Source organism: Crinia signifera, chromosome 11, assembly GCF_055691185.1.
Source record: "Crinia signifera chromosome 11, ASM5569118v1, whole genome shotgun sequence".
NCBI classification, from domain to species: domain Eukaryota; kingdom Metazoa; phylum Chordata; class Amphibia; order Anura; family Myobatrachidae; genus Crinia; species Crinia signifera.
Window position 1 is genome coordinate 27,430,234 of NC_139227.1, and position 21,361 is coordinate 27,451,594.

Genomic DNA, 21,361 nt, shown 5'->3' on the forward strand with positions numbered 1-21,361 from the left:
GGGTCAGTGAGACCTATACCCCCCCCCCCCCCCTTCCTCTGACCATCATCCTTTAACAACACTGCATGATGCTATATTAGATATTACCTAACACCCCTTGCCAAATCCAGATGTTGTGTTATATTTTATTTTAGTCACAAATGACATATCCTGTTGACTTGTGTAGAATTATTTATATTTTTTTATGTTTTTTTATGTCCAAATATATATATATATATTTGAAATGCCAGTGTACATTTTTATGCAGGATGTGAAGAAATGCTCGAGGCTCTATTCTCCTATAGTTACGGTGTATCTGTGGGTAGGCCCATCTCCTGTTTACAAGTATTGAGACACCCCCCCCCCCCCCCCCCCCTGTTTTTATTATCATTTCCCCCCGTCACCCTCTCCTTTAATATGGAACAATTTTCCTGGGCTTTCTGATGGCCTCCTTAGGGTCACATCAAGTTCGAAACTGTGAAGGAAGGTGCAAGGGATCCTGCAATAAGAAAAGCTGTCCGACAAAATGGGGTCAGCTCTTCTGCTAAGAGGCGACATTAACAAAAAAGAGAAAAGAATACCAGCTGCTTTGGTTTAGTTTTTTTTTTAATCTTTTCTGGCCCCCTTCCTCCCCTCCGGTTTTTCTGCCTCTTCATTTTTCACCGTGTCCCCGTCTCTTGTGTTGTAGATTGCGACCTGCCTGTGAAGTATTTGCTCTGAAGCTTAGCTAAAAACAAAACCAGCAAAACCCTATTGAATTCAGGCAAATAAGGTTAGGTCTGTAGATCATATTACAAAGCAGTTTTGAATATGCTGCCCATCGCACCAGACCAGTTATTCCTGTTGCTGCAACTTGAGGGGAAAAAAAAAAGACATTTAAATTGTAATTTGTTAGTACAAGAAATGGAAAGTATTTTAAGCTCCTTTTCTGCCTGATAATTCAACGTGAGCCCAACCCTTTTTCTTTTTCGTTCATAGTTCTATATTTATTTGTATGCTTCTTGGCCTTTCAGGCACGATTTCGTGATTAATGTAAAATAAGGATTTATAGGCTGGGAGTAGTAATGTTTTGCTGTTATTTATTTTTCATGTCAAACCCCCCCCCCACAGCACACTACTACCCCCCCCCCCCCCACCACCCTCTGACCACCATATTTTATTGTGAGCTTGTGTCTTCCTGCTTGTTGGGAGAGAGTTGTGTACGATCCTGTGGTTTCGTAGTTAAACAATATGTTCTTGTGTTTGTGATGATTAAATCAATGCCGTGGTTCTGATTTTGCAGTTGTGGGGGCATGTAGTGCTAGATGTGTGTGCTTGATATGTTGCCAATACCAGTTATCTGTTGATGAAGACACCTGGGTTTTTATCCCCCCTCTCGGGGCATGACTCTGATCTGTAATAATGGACTGGTGAGTTTCTAATCATTTATCTGGGTATACGATAATGTTGAGGCCTTGCGTCCAGTTAGTCGCGATGCAGCTGCTATTTTTTGATTTGTAATATTTTTGTTCTTCTCTTATTTTTAACACCTATCCCATTGGACTTTTGGCAACAAAATCTGGAATGGAATTTCGGAGACATTACAGTTTCTTGGTACCCTCTACATAGGTTCTGCTGGCATGGCACTTGGACGTGGCCGTGTTCAGAACGCTATGGTTATTTAAATATTTCTAGATGTCGGTGGCTCGACGTTGGCCTACCTTGCCCTCTTGTATTTGAAAAAAAATTTTTGAAGGGACTTTTTTTTTTTTTTTTTTTTTTTTTTTTTCCTTCAAATTATTATGTAACAGAATCCAAAGCTGCATTAAAAATTCAGCATTACAGGCTGATTGTAATGCTGCCTCATTAGGAGCCTGTGTCTGGCCCTGTATTAAGTCAAACACAAGCCAGGGCTTTTCGATTTTTAAACACCAATAAATATTAAGTATCTGGACATGAAGGACTGCACTTGAGAAGCATTTGGCTTAGACATCTCCTTTCCTGAAACTGGATGTTTGTCCTTCATCGCATGTCAAATAATTACATGTGTGTGTATATATATTATTTTTTTTTTTATTATTATTATTCATTCTTGAACTGATTTTACCAGTAGAAGTCCTGTCCATTTTATTTCCTGGTTAAATCTGGATTATGCACATTTTCTGGATTTGTATAGTCAGGATGGAATATGTTCCTGGGTGTTACCTAAATATCTGCTTAAATTAAGGAGAGAGGAAAATAATAATTTTCAGACCATTTGCGTCCCCCCTGCCCCCCCTCGTTCCTCACTTTCTCCTGTTCTTTATTTCATTTCGGGAAGAGCAGAAAACATTGCACATAGACTGTCCAAGTCATTTGCAAATCCCAATTCCGACAGGGTCATGCTGGGAGAAGCGAAAGTAGACCACCACGATGCCTCTTCTATCACTTCGGGTCTGTAGAACATTCTGTGGTTTTTATTTTTTAAACCTGTTATGCTTTACGTTGTCATGCTGTGATTTCCAAGCATTTCATTTTATTTACCAGTTTTACTTAAGAGTGTTTTTATTTGTTCTCGTTTCCCCTCTCTATGACTGCGGCCTAATCACGATATGACAACGAGTCAGGAAGTCCAGGGATTTTTTTTTTTTTTGTGGTCTCTAGTAGCCTGCAATGGCTGAAAGTGCTTCTCTGTGTTGACACTTTGGCTTGCTGCGAAACCCTAGGGTAAACTCTTAGTGCCCCCTCAGCTGCTGGTCTTTTGTTCAATGAGAATTGAGCTAAGGTGCTTTTCAGTCTGACTGCAGGGGATCAGGAGATTCATGTGCGCTCCCTGATCTCCGAAATCCATCCGACTTTTCATTGTATGAGGAGGAATAAAAACAAGATGTGGGCAGTGAACAGCGAAGCACAGGAGAAGACCGTTGTCCCACAAATTCTGTGCATTTCACTCCCTTATGTATAATGCGACTGGAAATTCTCATTTTTGTACTCATTAACTGCAGTGCCCATTTCTAGGCTACAGTTATGAGTTGGAAAATCTTTTCGGTACCAATTTCTTGGTACATTAACTTCAATTTTTTTTTTTTTTTTACCTATCAAGTGTACAATAGGTGTTGTGTTTTTTTTTTTTCTCTCTCTCCCCATTTTACCCCTTCTTCTCCTAGTTGTCAATAAGCACTGCATCGTAGGGCCTTACGTTCTATCGCTTTAAGAGGAAAAAAATGGAAAATGTCACCACATCTTCCTGTCAGCATTCACTGAGTTCTAGGCTGGTATTTACAAAGAAGAAAAAAAATCAATATATTTTTACTTCACTCCCCAAGGGAGCTGTAATTTTGTCCCCTTCATTTACTATATCTAATACATGAAAGAATGGCGTTGCTTGGTATACTTGTGTTTTTTTCTTTTGTTCTCATCTGGTCTATTATATTTCCCGCTGTGGTGTGTTCCTTTAATATATCTATATATTTTTTTAATAACCTCGTCTTTTTTTTTTTTTCCTCCGCACCTTTTTTTTTAAACTGTAGGATGTTTGGTCAACCTACCTCTGTTCTGTTATTCTCCAGTAGTGATCACAATTGGAGACCCCCGCAGTAGGCAGTATCTCTATATATTTTTTTTTAACTCTTATTATTCTTATTGTTTCATCCCTCCCCCTCCTTCCCTTTTTTTTTTCTTCTTGTTTTAGACCCGTCTGACCCTCCTCTACAAAAAAAAAAAACACCATAGTTTGTGTAGATTTTATCTTTCCTGTACGCATATGAACTAAAATCAAAAAATGTGGGCGAATAGCCATTTGTTCACGCCGATATATGTTATTATGTATTGTTACCAAGCATTGTCTATCTGAAAGCATAGGTGTACGTTTATTTTTTTGGCTATACATTAGCCCTAGGGTGACTTGGGGTCACGGGGTTACTTTGATGGTTTCGGCGTAGGTTATAGCTTGAACCCTCTGCCAATCTGAGAGACTTTTTTTTTTTTTTTCAATTTTTTTTTATTCCTCTTCATCCTCTTACCCCCCCCCCCCCCCTCAAACCCAACACCACCAAACCCGCCTCTGTCTGCTCTGAATATCCAGTTAAAAAAAAAGCTGAGCGTTGGTTTCCACAGCAACAGAACCTGAATGGCATTTATCAAGATATATAGATATATAAAGGCATTGTTATGTGGGGAAAGCGCTCAACATTACCGGTTCTTTACAGTTCTACCTGTCATACCTGAGTCACATCAGCTGTCCGCACACATTAACACTGACCAAAGAACGAGGAAATGCTTTTGTGTGGTACTGCCTCGTTTGGGCCTACTTGTGTAGGTTGCAAGGGCTGCCTACCCCACGGGGGGACTGTACACCATTCTACAGATAGGGCAGGCTTCAACAGTCTGTAATTTCAATAAAATATGTGGTGGTGCAATAAATGTCTAAGGGCTGCTATCTTTATTGGTGAAATAATTAGTCTTTGCACTGACCACTCTGGCTTGCATGGAGTTTAGATGCAACCATTTAGTATTGTATTTTTTTTAATTTATTTCTTTGCTGATAATCTGAAGTAAAATCCTGCGTGTGTGTGTGTATGTATGTATGTATATATAATATATAATTTGCACACCTAATAATACAAAGCGCGGGAGACATGATGTACTGTTTCTGTATGTATAAGTGTGGTGTCGCTGTTTCCAGGCCCTTGGGGTTTGTTATGCAGCGTGATTTTTCGCTTATGACCCAACCCCTTATTCCTTGGGTGACGGACAGCGCAGTATGATCCTGCGGCAAATCCGATTGGTGGGTAGGCCTGCCTTTTTAATGCATAATGAAGTGGACTAGTTTTGGTTCCTTTTTTTTTCTTTCTTTCATGATAGCATAATGGAAATGGAGAGATGAGATCTGAGGTGCCTTCCAGTGGAGATATGCAGTGACTGCAAGGCCCGGTTTCCACCTCCTTTTTCCCTGACGTCGTCGCCTTTTTTGTGGCGTCGTTCCTAATGTGTTTTGAAACGCGCTGGCCCTGTGCTGCGAGGGACTGCGAGCAGGCCACAGAGGGCAGCCCCGAGCGACTGTGAATTGATTTGGCCTGCTCTGTGATGGTCGTTACATGCCACTTTAGCTGTGTCGCATGTACATAGGTTAATATGCCTTTGCATTTTAATTTGGCACATGCACCCATGTAAATCTCACTTGACGTCTCCAAGGTGTGGACCCTTATTTATTTTATTTTTTTCTTTGGTCGCGTACGAACCAGGATTAAACGGCATTATCCAGCTTTCTTCACACAACCAGAAAATAATTGGCCCAGAACCGTAACACTGATAATTGGACAGTAATGGTGACCAGAGTCTCCTCCTGTACTGTCTGACTGTCATTTGCTCACTGTGCTCCTGGCTGGGCGCTTCTCATTTCCCCACCGCACCGATCAGAATGTGACTGAGACAGACCCGTATTTCTGAGGCTTCTCCAGCAGTATAAACAATGTGTACACTATTTGACACCCCCCCCCCCCCCCCCCCCCTCTCTTTCTGCGCCTGTTACGTGGTGTAAATCTGTCCGGATGTGAGGTACAGAGTAAGGAAGACCTACTGTAACTGCTATTTTGAGATCATATAAGCAGTTGGAATGGAGGGCTGTCGGATCACTGATCCGGTGCAAGCCCTTAACGGAACAGTGCAGCCTGCAAGCTCGTATGCTGCCAAATATGTTTTTATTAATATAATTCACATTGTAAATGACAAAAAAAAAAATACCCGGAGTCTTGACACCCTGGGTAGAAGGATATTTAGTGTTGGCTGTACGAGGGCATGGATCGCTTAGAATTGTGGAGATTATAGTACAAGCGTTCTCTGAGCACACGTGACGCATGTACACTTTACACCAGGTTCTGTACGTATTGCAGACCGTGGCAACTGGGATAATGCCGCATGGCGTTCCGGGCCGGATTTATTTGTATGAGACCTGTTTAGAAGGAAGCCACTCCAGCATTCATGCATAACTTTATAATTGAACCAAAATCTTTCCCTGTAGGGAATCGCACAGGGACATAATGGTTCTAGTAAGGTTGTTCACCTGTCACCCCGCTCCCTGTTTTAGGGAAGGTTGTCATGTGACCACCTTTGTATCCAGCGAGCTGCGCTGAGTGTGGATAAAAGTGGGTCACTCCTCAGCTGTGACACAATAGGGTCTGTCACTTTCTTCCGGTCTGCAAAAACGAGAAGTCTTGCATTTCCAGCTTGCAGTTTCTCCAGTCAGCTGCCTACAGGATAATATCAAGGCGGCTGGCCTTCGTGATGATGGAGCATTTCAGTGTTGTCATTCTCTATGCCCAGTGCCGCCCCCCAGTCAATTTTCTTTGGGGGGTTTCTTTCGTGAATATTATTGTCTCCTCATTCTCTTCAGTTTTCTTGGCCCAGCCTCACATAAAGCACATTTGCTTGCAAAAGTCACAAAAAGAAAGAATGTAGTGCAGGTTGTTTTTTTTTTTTTTTTTTACTATGTAATTGCTGGAATCTCCATGTGTGATCTCTTCCAAGTCCGGCCTATCCAGTTCTATTCTCTGAGGACCGTGAATCTCTCGGTACCACACATTAAGCTCCAGTAGCCGTACTCTAGGTGCATGGCATCTATAAGACCCCCCCCCCCTTATGCCAGCGTTGGAATGTCTATACCGTCCCACCTAAATCTCAGGGATCTGCTATTAATCTAGATGCCGATACCCGTAATTTGCTAGTGCGATAACTGTGTGCATTAGGCTGCTGTTCATCCTGCACGCCAGCTGCATGGTCCAGACCTGTACTCCCTTATCTGATCATGGCACAGTCCCAGCCCCCCCGAGCCCCTCCCGATCTGGCAGTGATCTGGGTGTCCTCTAAATATTTCTCCTCTCTTCCTGGCACTGTGCCCCTCCCTCCTTCACATGGATCCCTGCATCCCCTTTGTCTTTTACAGCACCGGTGTGTAAGTGGCAGTTCAGTTGTGCAAAGATTGATTCCAATAAATACTTTAACTTTTCCTCTTAGAACGTGAACAATATATCGCCTTCCGCCTGAGTGGTATCAAAGCTTTAGGTTGTGTTCCTGTATTGCTTCTATAACTCTACGTGTGAGTCCACTAGTGTTGTGTTCTCCGTACAGGAGCCCCGGCAGGACGACTGCATCTTGTTTTGCATCTTCCACTCCCTTTATTATATCACGACAATAGGCCAGAGCTCCGAGGGAGGCATGTTAAAGCGTCCGGATCTTTGCAATGAATAACCATAGAGCTGATTAGGTGCCCAGACCTCCAGGTATACGGCATGTAGGCCTCGCAGACCTGTCCTCCTGCATTCTTCTCTAATTTCCTTTTTATGAACATAAAACTTTGCTCTGCTTCTTGTAGCAACAGGATTATGGGCAATCAAAGAGGCCGAGGGGAGTGGGCTTTCCTGACTGCGCGCTGACTTTGCATGACATCAGCCCCTCGCCTCCCTCCGGGCTTGTTTTACCCCTTCACTCTTTCAGCCCAAGTGTACAGCATATTTTTATCCTTCCCCCTTCCTTGTAGGGTACGGTCGCAATTTCCATAAGAAACCTGCTACTTTACTTTTAAGTAAATAGGGATATTTTGGAATTAATCCTGCTACAGTATAAGAATGCAGATTAGTTTAGGACTAGAAAGAGGCAGCTGCCATCCTACTTGTGTCCCATGTTCGAAAAACCAGCCCAAAACATTGGGACAAGAAGCCCCATAGCCAGTGACTGGTGTATAGTTAATGCACGTACAGATGCTGGTGGAACCTCATCCACAAGCTTGCCTTATCTGACCTTTTTTTTACAATTGGCTTTACCATAAGCATAGAAGAGGCCAAAGCCAGAAACTTGTAGTGTTCAGTTCTTTTCTGTATTGTGTATTTTATTTTGTGATGTTTGGATTTCATCCTGTCTAAGATGCTGATCCTTCTGGTTATGGAGTAAGTACGCCTTGCATGCCATTAAGTAAAAACTGCAGAACTGCCCGGTCTCCATGGTGACCACAAAGCATCCTATACTGTTGGCAGTGTGGGACTTTGTCTTCTGAATGCCATGTGCAGCGCATGATGTTCCAGCTCCCTGGACTACTTTGTGCTGCCTCTCTCGGTTCCTTCTGTGTTCTAGAATAATGCAGTTATAGTTGTCCTCAGACCTAGTTGGGTGCTGCGGGCAGCACGGATGGTGTAATGGTTAGCACTACTGCCTCACAGCACTATGGTCATGAGTTCGGATTCCCACCATGGCCCTAACTGTGGGGAGTTTGTATATTCTCTCCGTGCTTGCGTGGTTTTCCTCCCACAATCCAAAAATATGCCGGTAGGTTAATTGGCCCGTAAAATGTATTTTGTGTGCATGTACATGTGGTAGGGAATATAGATTGTTAGCTACACCGGGGAATGTGTGTGCTATATAAATAACTGTTAATAATAACTTCTCCAGACCCGGCACCCCCTCCATTGTTCACCTGTCTGACTTAGACGGCCTGCCTCATTGCTGCAATCTGTCCCTAAATTTAAATAACAGTCCCTAGTCCTAAAGATTTGTCCCTGCATATCACTTCAATGATGGCCACTTTGAAGTCATATGCGTGGAGAACACTGGCCGCGACAGATCGCTGTGTGCTGAGCGCTGTAGCATCGCTTAGTCGGGTCGTTACGTGTGTAGGCCCCATTAGTCCTGTTTTGACGAGTCTCTTACCATCCAAGATGAATCCTGACATGATGGAGCTTGTAGTGCTTCATAGAGATAGCTGTGTAGTGTGTGACCAGTGCCGGCCTTTGAGTAGTCAGGGCCTGGGGATAAAGCAGGATATGATGGTACAGGTTACCTGCACTTGGCCTGTGTATATGTGCTGCATAGCGATAGCAGTGTAATGTGTGACCAGTGCCCGCCAGGGAGCAGTCAGGGCCTGTGTATATGTGCTGTATAGAGATAGCAGTGTAGTGTGTGACCAGTGCTGGCCTGGGAGCAGTCAGGGCCTGTGTATATGTGCTGTATAGAGATAGCAGTGTAGTGTGTGTGACCAGTGAGAGCCTGGGAGCAGTCAGGGCCTGTGTATATGTGCTGTATAGAGATAGCAATGTAGTGTGTGACCAGTGAGAGCCTGGGAGCAGTCAGGGCCTGTGTATATGTGCTGTATAGAGATAGCAGTGTAGTGTGTGACCAGTGAGAGCCTGGGAGCACTCAGGGTCGGTGTATATGTGCTGTATAGAGATAGCAGTGTAGTGTGTGACCAGTGCCGGCCTGGGAGCAGTCAGGGCCTGTGTATATGTGCTGTATAGAGATAGCAGTGTAGTGTGTGACCAGTGCCGGCCTGGGAGCAGTCAGGGCCTGTGTATATGTGCTGTATAGAAATAGCAATGTAGTGTGTGACCAGTGCTGGCCTGGGAGCAGTCAGGGCCTGTGTATATGTGTTGTATAGAGATAGCAGTGTAGTGTGAGAGCCTGGGAGCAGTCAGGGTCTGTGTATATGTGCTGTATAGAGATAGCAGTGTAGTGTGTGACCAGTGCCGGCCTGGGAGTAGTCAGGGCCTGTGTATATGTGCTGTATAGAGATAGTAGTGTAGTGTAGTGTGTGACCAGTGCCAGCTTGGGAGCAGTCAGGGCCTGTGTATATGTGCTGTATAGAGATAGCAGTGTAGTGTGTGTGTGTGTGTGTGTGTGTGTGTGTGTGTGTGTGTGTGTGACCAGTGCTGGCCTGGGAGCAGTCAGGGCCTGTGTATATGTGCTGTATAGAGATAGCAGTGTAGTGTGTGACCAGTGCCGGCCTGGGAGTAGTCAGGGCCTGTGTATATGTGCTGTATAGAGATAGTAGTGTAGTGTGTGACCAGTGCCAGCTTGGGAGCAGTCAGGGCCTGTGTATATGTGCTGTATAGAGATAGCAGTGTAGTGTGTGACCAGTGAGAGCCTGGGAGCACTCAGGGTCGGTGTATATGTGCTGTATAGAGATAGCAGTGTAGTGTGTGACCAGTGCCGGCCTGGGAGCAGTCAGGGCCTGTGTATATGTGCTGTATAGAGATAGCAGTGTAGTGTGTGACCAGTGCCGGCCTGGGAGCAGTCAGGGCCTGTGTATATGTGCTGTATAGAAATAGCAATGTAGTGTGTGACCAGTGCTGGCCTGGGAGCAGTCAGGGCCTGTGTATATGTGTTGTATAGAGATAGCAGTGTAGTGTGAGAGCCTGGGAGCAGTCAGGGTCTGTGTATATGTGCTGTATAGAGATAGCAGTGTAGTGTGTGACCAGTGCCGGCCTGGGAGCAGTCAGGGCCTGTGTATATGTGCTGTATAGAGATAGCAGTGTAGTGTGTGACCAGTGCCGGCCTGGGAGCAGTCAGGGCCTGTGTATATGTGCTGTATAGAAATAGCAATGTAGTGTGTGACCAGTGCTGGCCTGGGAGCAGTCAGGGCCTGTGTATATGTGTTGTATAGAGATAGCAGCGTAGTGTGTGACCAGTGCCGGCCTGGGAGCAGTCAGGGCCTGGGGATTAAGCAGGATATGATGGTACCTGCACTTGGCCTGTGTATATGTGCTGCATAGAGATAGCAGTGTAGTGTGGGACCTATGCCAGCCTGGGAGCAGTTAGGGCCTGTGTATATGTGCTGTATAGCGATAGTAGTGTAGTGTGTGACCAGTAAGAGCCTGGGAGCAGTCAGGGCCTGTGTATATGTGCTGCATAGAGATAGCAGTGTAGTGTGTGACCAGTGCCGACCTGGGAGCAGTCGGGCCTGGGGATAAAGCAGGATATGATGATACAGGTTACCTGCACTTGGCCTGTGTATATGTGCTGTATATAAATAGCAGTGTAGTGTGTGTGACCAGTGCCAGCCTGGGAGCAGTCATGGCCTGTGTATATGTGCTGTATAGAGATAGCAGTGTAGTGTGTGACCAGTGCTGGCCTGGGAGCAGTCAGGGCCTGTGTATATGTGCTGTATAGAGATAGCAGTGTAGTGTGTAGCGGTCAGGGCCTGGGGATAAAGCAGGATATGATGGGACCTGGTTACCGGCACTCTGCCTGTGTATATGTGCTGTATAGAGATAGTAGTGTAGTGTGTAGCGGTCAGGGCCTGGGGATAAAGCCGGATATGATGGTACCTGGTTACCTGCACTCGGCCTGTGTATATGTGCTGTATAGAGATAGCAGTGTAGTGTGCAGCAGTGTAGCAGTCAGGGCCTGGGGATAAAGCAGGATATGATGGTACCTGGTTACCTGCACTCGGCCTGTGTATATGTGCTGTATAGAGATAGTAGTGTAGTGTGTAGCAGTCAGGGCCTGTGGATAAAGCAGGATATGATGGGACCTGGTTACCTGCACTCGGCCTGTGTATATGTGCTGTATAGAGATAGTAGTGTAGTGTGTAGCAGTCAGGGCCTGGGGATAAAGCAGGATATGATGGGACCTGGTTACCTGCACTCGGCCTGTGTATATGTGCTGTATAGAGATAGCAGTGTAGTGTGCAGCAGTCAGGGCCTGGGGATAAAGCAGGATATGATGGGACCTGGTTACCTGCACTCGGCCTGTGTATATGTGCTGTATAGAGATAGTAGTGTAGTGTGCAGCAGTCAGGGCCTGGGGATAAAGCAGGATATGATGGTACCTGGTTACCTGCACTCGGCCTGTGTATATGTGCTGTATAGAGATAGCAGTGTAGTGTGTAGCAGTCAGGGCCTGGGGATAAAGCAGGATATGATGGTACCTGGTTACCTGCACTCGGCCTGTGTATATGTGCTGTATAGAGATAGCAGTGTAGTGTGTAGCAGTCAGGGCCTGGGGATAAAGCAGGATATGATGGTACCTGGTTACCTGCACTCGGCCTGTGTATATGTGCTGTATAGAGATAGCAGTGTAGTGTGTAGCAGTCAGGGCCTGGGGATAAAGCAGGATATGATGGTACCTGTTACCTGCACTCGGCCTGTGTATATGTGCTGTATAGAGATAGTAGTGTAGTGTGTAGCAGTCAGGGCCTGGGGATAAAGCAGGATATGATGGTACCTGTTACCTGCACTCGGCCTGTGTATATGTGCTGTATAGAGATAGTAGTGTAGTGTGTAGCAGTCAGGGCCTGGGGATAAAGCAGGATATGATGGTACCTGTTACCTGCACTCGGCCTGTGTATATGTGCTGTATAGAGATAGTAGTGTAGTGTGTAGCAGTCAGGGCCTAGGGATAAAGCAGGATATGATGGGACCTGGTTACCTGCACTCGGCCTGTGTATATGTGCTGTATAGAGATAGCAGTGTAGTGTGTAGCAGTCAGGGCCTGGGGATAAAGCAGGATATGATGGTACCTGTTACCTGCACTCGGCCTGTGTATATGTGCTGTATAGAGATAGTAGTGTAGTGTGTAGCAGTCAGGGCCTGTGGATAAAGCAGGATATGATGGTACCTGGTTACCTGCACTCGGCCTGTGTATATGTGCTGTATAGATAGCAGTGTAGTGTGTAGCAGTCAGGGCCTGGGGATAAAGCAGGATATGATGGTACCTGTTACCTGCACTCGGCCTGTGTATATGTGCTGTATAGAGATAGTAGTGTAGTGTGTAGCAGTCAGGGCCTGGGGATAAAGCAGGATATGATGGTACCTGTTACCTGCACTCGGCCTGTGTATATGTGCTGTATAGATAGTAGTGTAGTGTGTAGCAGTCAGGGCCTGGGGATAAAGCAGGATATGATGGTACCTGTTACCTGCACTCGGCCTGTGTATATGTGCTGTATAGAGATAGCAGTGTAGTGTGTAGCAGTCAGAGCCTGTGGATAAAGCAGGATATGATGGTACCTGGTTACCTGCACTCGGCCTGTGCATCCTGAGCCCCAGTGCAGCCCTGGCAGACAGTTTGCCGGCTGGAGGAAGGATGTTTTCCATTCACCAACACCCTTCCCTAGAGCACTTGGTGCTAATCAGGGTATTTGCTTTGATTTGTTTACAACGGTGTTAAATAAATGTAAACAGCCCCAGTTCCCTCCCTGGGCCATCAAACTCCATCAATTAATCTGTTTGAATGTGAAAGAGATTGCAGATTCCCTGTGGGGTTAATGTTTATACACACTTCCTCTACAACATTAACAAGGAGGTCTCTAAGATGCCTGGGGAAGGATTAGTGACCTCACACCCATGGAATGGCACCCCCACCCCCCAGAGACTACAGTATGGGTTTTATGGGGATTTGCCTTGATCGGCTTCCAGGTAGATCGTACATGTCACCCCTGGAGACTGAACAGCAGTGATCTGTAGCTCCTGTTGCAGGAATGTGACGGGGTGTGGGTAGTGGAGGTGCACTGTATACACTGATCTAGGAAATCCCAGTGTTACTGTGGAGAACCTTCTGCTTTCTGTCTGTGTAATGTTCCGGCAGTGCAGACAACGTAGTGAGATGTGGAACCCGCTGCCAAGAAATGAGTCCCACAATATTGACATATTTGAATATTTTTAAATGTTGCCACCCGATTTCTCTACAGCTACATAGCCTCAGTGCCCCCTATGCTGAAGGACAGACGTTGGCAACCTGTAGAACTAGAAGTCCCAGGCTTGCTTGCACTTGTTCCAAAACCTCTGGCAAGATGCTGGTTGCATAAGTATAATGTAATGAGAAGGAATGTAATAAGGACGATATGCACCAAGACTGGCCTCGCAGTGAAAGGGTTAATTGCCTTTAAAGGGCTCCATTTTGCCAAGGCAATCCCAGCCGCCCTACTAACTTCACTGTGTATTTGTTCGGTCACATAGGCTGTGCAACTGGTTAAATGCCGCAGTGAGTGGAGCTTGCAATGATACAGAAAGGTGCAGAGATGAATTAAGCTGTTAAGATTTCAGCACATATCGCTGGCAGTATGGTCGCTGAGCGGCCATATTGCCAGTGATTTCATGTGCAGTGGGAGATAAATCGCTGGGAGTATGCTCCCGCTGCCAGCCCTTCATGATCGCTGGAGCAGGCTCCTCTGATTATGACTAAAAATTGCTGGTCGTTGGTGCACATTGCGCTGTGCACCAGCAATTTCGAGTCAAAATGAGGTAGAGACAGAATGAGACAATCCTGCGCTGCATGCAATTCAACCCGTCGCCCCGTCCACTCCCCCATTCAGTCTGCGAAATTAAAATTGGTCTATTGGTTTCAATTGTTACTTTGTCAAGCTGTGTAAGTAGGGAGCCCACTAGCATGAAATAATATGGGGACTAATTAGCACGCACCTCCTCATTAAAGCATCATTGTTTTTGTCTGGCAGCGTGTAAGTGCTGGATACTTGTCTCAATGAAATGCAAAACAGCAATTAAACATGGACCTTCTAGGTACGATGTGGTGATACGGATGCCAGGGTGGCAGAGCTGTCTTCTTCTGATAGGGACATTTACATGCTCTTCCTTGATATAATCGCTATAGATTTCCCAGCCTCCTCTCTTCACTTTTGTTCTGCCCACCCCCCTCCCCAACATCTCCAGTTTTTCACAACCACCCTGACAGATCGGTTTCCAGACACAGGAGCCACTTGCTCATTCTCATCCTCGCCAGTCTGACGCGGAGTCAAGTACGTTTCACAACCGGCCTACGTTCTATGTAACGTCCGTTTCACCACAGTCCTCTTCAAGCAGGGCTGCTTATTCGCTATTTATTTATTGCATTTAAGCCATATCTGATGATTTCTGATCAATTGATAAGAGGAATTGTGTGAGTCAATAGAGATGTAGACAGTTTGCCAATAAAACCCCAGAGCTATTGATCCGGCAGTAAATTAAAGTCTTACTTAGAAGCTGCCGATATTTCTAATCTCTTCCCTCACCAATTACAGGCTCACGGCTACCTCCAGCCTGGGGGTAGAGCAGAACACAGGACGGAGGTGAACCACTGCTTTTTAGGTTTCTTCTCGCGCTGGTGCCTAAAGAGTCATCTTACTGATGGATTTTATTTATTTTAAAGTTTGGCGGCAGAAGCCGTCGCTCGGAGTGGAACAACAGGATCAGTGATCTGACATCGGGTGAAGCGATGGGTTCTCCGGTGATCATTTGGCCGATAAGCCTCTTTTAAGTCTCGTTTAGGATTGAAAGTCAGCAGTCATCTTTCAGGGGAGGAAAATAAAAAATCTCTTGGTAAATGCTGTGTTCTGTCTAATACCCCAGAGCAAAAATCAATGGGCAGTATAATTCCTACACTTGTCCTACAGTGTCTTTCATGTGTTATGCTAGATTCCTAGGCCCCCACCCCCCCTGCACACCTCCATCCCCTCTCATGGCTGCATCCCCTTGGTATATGCGTAAGGGCCCGGCTCATTCCCTCTGGGCACTCCTGCGAGGGTACTTCAGTATAGGAGCTGGATTTCAGAGCGGAGAGTCCTTTCGTTCAGTCCCAACAACCTAGGGTGTTTTAAAAAACCTTAAATGTCCGTTTCAATGACCGTGGAAACGGGGCTGACTGGTTAGCATGGTTCAGATGCCCCTCTGACCTTCACAGCGGCTATTTGCTGCGGTATAACTGCCCATCTGGATGTGAAATATGGTCCCCACGCCTGCCTGCATGGTACTTGGATGGATTGCCGAGGAACGTGTGTGGCTGGGCAGTGTATTAAACAAGACTTGAGTGCAGGAGGCTAGTATATCAGAGGAAGAGATAAGCAGAGCTCCCTGATTGTGGATCAATAAAGGTTAGTGACATCATATCTCAAAGTGAGAGAGCCTTCTTAATGCTGCTGTATTTATCAGATGGGGCTAGGAGCCAGTAACCCTTTTCTCACCTGTCATGCTACTGTGTTCCCTTATGTCCTACAGCACAGGGGGGAAAAAAGACTGCAGTACGCTTTTGGAGCAGCTACCCAGGCGAATCTGCAGCCTGTAGTCATCCCCCTGGCTTCCTCTGGCGCGGTTGCATTATGTGTGTGTGTGTGTGTGTGTGTGTGTGTGTACATTGTTGTGTGGGTTGGTGCAGAATGTTTGTTCATACAGGCTTGCTGAGGTATCTGTCTAGGAAATGACTTGGGAGCGCTCCAGAAAGGCCTCGCTTCCTGACACACTGATGACTCGACAGCCAAGTTCGTGTCCTTTCGGAGGGGGAGTGCCTACAAAGGCAGATGTGAATCAGTAAGTGTAAAGCATGGCTTAGGAAACAGGTTTGGGCAGGTAGCAGAGGGGCCTGAGCACAGAGCGCGCTCCAGAATGCAACAGCGGTTCGCCCCGGTCCCTGCGCTGACTGGGCCGCACGCTGTCTTACTTGACCCAACTTTTTTTTTCCTTTTTGCACGCTGTTGACTGCAGAAGCCCCGGCGGGCCACAATGTTACGTACCGCATGTGTTTGGCTATGTGCCTGCTTTTGACGTAGCCTGGATTACAGACAGACTTGGAAGGCAGCGGAGAGCCCGGGGCTAGCACAAAAACGGGCACGGTGCCACCAGTGCTCAGCGATTTTCTAAATCTTTTCTTTACCTGCAGCTGCCTTATTCTGACAGCTGCCACCCGTGCAAAAGGTGGTTGGACAGGTTGCATCCTTCCGATCTGCATGGAAACTGTAGCAAGAAAGGTGTTTTGCAGCGGCACCTCCACAAAACATTGGCTGGTTAACAAAAACACAAGGCTGCCAGGCCCATCATTCTGCAGTGATGCCCGTGCCCTGTGTGCCGGGACTAGCAATAGCCTGTGGATGAGGGCAGTCCCTGAGGGGGGTGCAGTAATACGATCTCGTCCCACAGGAGTAGTGTTGGGGGACGACGACAGAGACTTGGCAGGTCCTAGTGCTGGGTACGTGGGAGGGTCTCCCAGCTGTGTGCTGCCCTGGGGTTTACAGCATCTTACCTACGGATTATAATATTAATTACCGTCCAGACAAAGAAGGATTTATTGAAACTGCTCTGGTCTTTTCCTAGCTCCTTCCTGTGAGAAGCAGCCTTCATGCATTTTCAGCCTGAGTGCTGCAGATCTCAAGGTTTTACCTCTGGGAGAGGTGAATAAAGGAATAGCACTTAATGTTAACCCTGTCTAACCCAGGCAGCGCTTCATGTTTATTCCACAAATAGTAACAAATGGACATCACGATTAACATGCCTGTAGGGGACTGACCACATAGTCCAAAGACGCTGCCTGAGACACAGTACCCCCAGCCATAACGCAGTCCTTTATAAAAGTCCCTTACACAGCGAGGGGTTCTGGATGCCACTTCTTAACCCTTCGAGTGCCAACGTCTTTGTAAGAGATGTTCCAAATATCTTCAAAAACCAACGTTGCTCACATTTGTTATATAAATTTGAATAAAAAGATTATTTCTCCAATATCAGGCGATTTTCACACCCATTTTTACAAATTCACTTGGCACTCAAAGGGTTAAATTAAATGCAAGTCTAAGGACATCGGGGTTAGCAGCTTGACCTCTAATCAACCCCCCCCCCCCCCCCCCTTCACCCGAACATCAGTATAAACCCTAATTAACAATTGCATGTTGCGTTTGCGGCATCTTTAAATTCAAAACAAATGCCAGTGGTTTCCTGATCAACAGCGGTACTCCCATCGCTGGACTGGGAAGAGTTCACTGCTGCGTTTTGTGGGGTGTCCATTGTATTGAGTGTTGTAACATCAATTTTAAACCGACTTTCACTACACCTAGGACAGTTGGGTTCTTGTATCCATGGCACAGATATAACCTGGACCAGTGTTCAATGTATTTACATTTGGAAGATTCTACAGAGCCCCTGTCACTTGCACATACTCTGATCGGAGACACAGAACCACCTGATCAATCCAAAGCCTTCGGTTTGACCGCTCGGCTATAGGACGGTCTGCTACTGAGGTGAGGCCTTCCTGTTAGGGTGGTGTGCAGCAGGGATCCTGCAGCTGGGTGCTGGTTGTATTTTGCCTGAGGTGCTCCCCTCCCTCTCTCGCTCAGGAATCTGCCTTTAACTTGATGATTTACTTTGAAGTTGCTGAGAGAATGAACGGTGAGAGGAGCAGAGCCACAGCCGCTGGCGTTTCCTTCATTGTGGGTAGGCAGTGATGAGACCCAGCTGAGCGAGCAGAGCCTGCGCCAAGTCCTAATTAAACCTAATCACAGTGACAATGATACAAACAGGTGTTACCAGGGAAAATAAACCGTGTCAAAACAGCAGAGCCCCTCCCTCTGCCTGCAGGTGTGCGCTCTCGGTTTCCAGTCCTACCCCAGACGCGGCGTGTGCTGCTGCTGCTGGTACCCTGCTAGATGCTGCGGGATTGTTGCTCTTTTTTTTTTCTTTTTTTTTTTTTTTTCTCTAATAAATGTATAAATTCTTTTAGGGTCTCTGCAATTATCCTAATAAACAGTTTTATCATCTTCCCAGCAATCAATATTGTGGCTGAGGCTGGTGTATTATCTCAGTGCTATTGATTACCTTTAACCGCTCCACTGTGGGCCATGTTTTGCTAACCCCTTCAGTACACACATGCATGTCACACCTACAGTCTTCCCCCAGAACTGCGCCCAATTCTCCCCCAATATATTGTGTACAAGGAGCTAGTAACTTGCTAGAATTCAGGTCATCCTGGGACCTGTAGTTCTACGTAGGGATGGCTATTGTTGCCGTTGATATCGATGGTTGCAACTGACCAGCGATAGTGGCATACTATGCAATGGATGTTTTTACCTGTCGATGGTCATCCTTTTTTTTTTTTTTACTAACTGACCTGTGTGCCAATCAAAACAAGGAGGCTGGGCTACATGAGTGTCGTGGGCAGAACTATGCTTCATGTCCCCGGACCCTTAGGGAAAAAAATATATATTTGTTTATGCTTGACATCGATGAGCGGAAATCATCTGGTTCTCCCCCATCGATGATAAAATTATTCTACATCGACCATAAACCATCGGTGGTCATCCCTAGTCCTGCGACCGCTGCATAGCAGCCAATTGCTTAAACATACAATGATCCGGTTCTCCCCACAATAAATAACCTTGGCCGACTTCAGTGCAAAACTGAGCCCCTACCTTCTGTCTCACCTCCAGCCACATTAATGTAATCTAATGGACAAACTGCCAGCCTTGCAAACCTCTCCGATAAGTTCTAAGAGTGCTTCTGGTAAAATACCGGAGTGAGCTCACAGGATTCACTCATACTCGCCCTCCCTGCCGGAGAGGATGGGAAACCAGGTGCTTGAGTCTAATGGAATTTCCCATCACTCGCTGCCCTGCTGATTTCTGATCAATGAAAATGAATTTGTTAGCTCATTGCAGGCTGGTCAGAATTCTGCTGCCTCCGACCGTGTCAGTTCCGGTAAAACCTGCTGATCAGCAGCACAATTGGATAAGATGAAATAAAGGAACAAGCTTGGAAGGATCGGAGGACATCGCAGCGGTTAACCCTTAGCACCCCGGACGTATTCAGGGGCCTTTGTGCGTACCGATCAGCACTGTTTAGGGGAATGACTTTGACAATAGCTGCATCTCCTCCTTCTCCGAACTGGGTAATGAGGTTTTACATATTCAACCAGTGCGGGTTTTTGTTTCCTGTTCCTTCCCTTGGGCTTGCGGCCAGTTCGTAGTCGCGCTGCTTTATCTAGATCTCCCTAATATCACTTTTCATGATGGAGTCTGGATTAAATGCTTCAAGATTTATGCCATTCAAATAACACCAGTTAAAAATGAGCCGAATCCCCGCTGCTTGCTTTAACTCTTTAGACGTGCTTAAAAGCGCACCTGTTGTCTACACCGGAGGCAGCCATTTTGTGGGATTAGCCAATCTTTGCCGGAAAGTAGTTTATCACATTCTTAGGAACGGGGGCTCAGAATGAAGTGTCTTGGTGTAGAATACTAGGCCTCTTCTAGAAGGATAAATCTTAAGTGGTGTACTTCTCCCATTCAGCATCTGCCAAGTCACAACTTCGTACATCAGACCACAAAAGACTTGTGGTGGAGTTTGCATCAATATTGGCATGTGAAGTAAAACACTGAAGTACTAGAGTTGTTGCTGATGCAGCGTATTAACAGTAATAATGTTGTTCTAGCCCGCATTCTCCAATAGGATTCAGTGCACTTACTACAAGTTATGCAGTGGATCTTCTCATCGTGCCCAGGAAGCTGCTAAGCTTATGCGTCTGTGCAGATGTGTATGGGCTGGGCACGGTTGGTTGGGCTAGGCGGCATCGTACAGGGGTGGAATGTGGCGTTCTGGCATGGGTTGTGTGCGGCTAGCACCTGTTACCGCCAACACATGCAGATTGGGACACGGGTATATATATATATATATATATATATATATATATATATATATATATATATATATATATATATATATATATATATATATATATATATATATATATATATATATATATATATATATATATATATATATATATATATATATATATATACACACTGGTGGTCCGACGATTGCTAGGGGATGATGGTCACCCATACTAGTGAGCCGCTTGCATTGGCTATTTGTATGGATGATGCCGATTGAGGCGTTCTTTCATGTATTATTATGCGTTTGTGCATTTTATTTGGTAAAGTTGTATCTGCTGTATTAAAGCATTTTTGTTGTATTGACGCCTGATATTTATTGAGTGTGTGTGTGTGTGTTTGTGTGTCTGTAAACTGCATCTGCATTGTGACCATTTGTTAAATGTAGCCCCTGGCAGTGCAGACTTGGCTGGGCATATGTGACCATGATGCACTCGGCAGGCCGACCATAAAATACAATAGTTCGACCGATGTAAAGGGTCGACATATCTTAGGTCGACAAGGGAAAGGTCAACCTAAAAAAAGGTTGTCATACATTTTTCACACATATATATATATATATATATATATATATATATATATATATATATATATATATATATATATATATATATATATATATATATATATATGTATATGTTTCAAAATGGAATAGAGAAGCGCTTCATAGTGTAAAACTGTATTTATTTAAAACACATACAGTGCTGCGGCACATAAAATCAATGTGGACTCGTACCGTTAGGGTAACCGCTGTGGGCTGGTTACCACAAGATTTTACAATAAAAGCCTCAGGCAAAACTCCAACCTCCGTCAGGACTCAGCCGGGTAACAGGACACGCTCGCCGCACGGGGAGTGAGGGAAGCGCGCCGGGAACTCCAAACAGGAACGGACACGGTGGGGAAGCCGGGGCACAGGTACAGCAGACGTCACCAAACCCCGCCCTAACGCGTTTCGTATCAAACTTCGTCAGAGGGCGTGGTTGGTGACCGTCTGCCGGCGGCTTAAAAGGAAGCAGTGACCAATCAGGCTTGTAGGTTTGCCGGAGGTGTGTATTTCCAGACAAAAACCAATCAGGCTGTGGGTTTGCCGGAGGCATATACTTCCAAACAAAACGGTACATTTGTACGGACAACAAAATATCAACAATTACATAAAAAATATATATAGCAAAGTGCAACATAATTGCAATAAATGCCAATAATATACAATATATAATAAAATACATAATAAAATACAATATATGA

At 45.6% G+C, this 21,361-nt stretch overlaps 1 protein-coding gene across 5 annotated transcripts in view; it reads left to right on the forward strand.

Annotated features, from left to right (window-relative positions):
- ZFHX3 (zinc finger homeobox 3) overlaps positions 1-21,361 on the forward strand; it is a 692,957-nt gene that overhangs the window by 615,524 nt on the left and 56,072 nt on the right. The window contains exon 1 of one of the 5 annotated variants that reach the window (XM_083165488.1): positions 1,254-1,388. The exons of 3 other annotated variants lie outside the window; for them this stretch is intronic. The gene's annotated coding sequence lies outside the window, so the exon portion shown is untranslated. Of the gene's footprint in view, positions 1-1,253; positions 1,389-2,228; positions 2,392-21,361 lie in introns of those variants that run through there. One more of the 5 variants, XM_083165487.1, reaches the window with a different exon arrangement.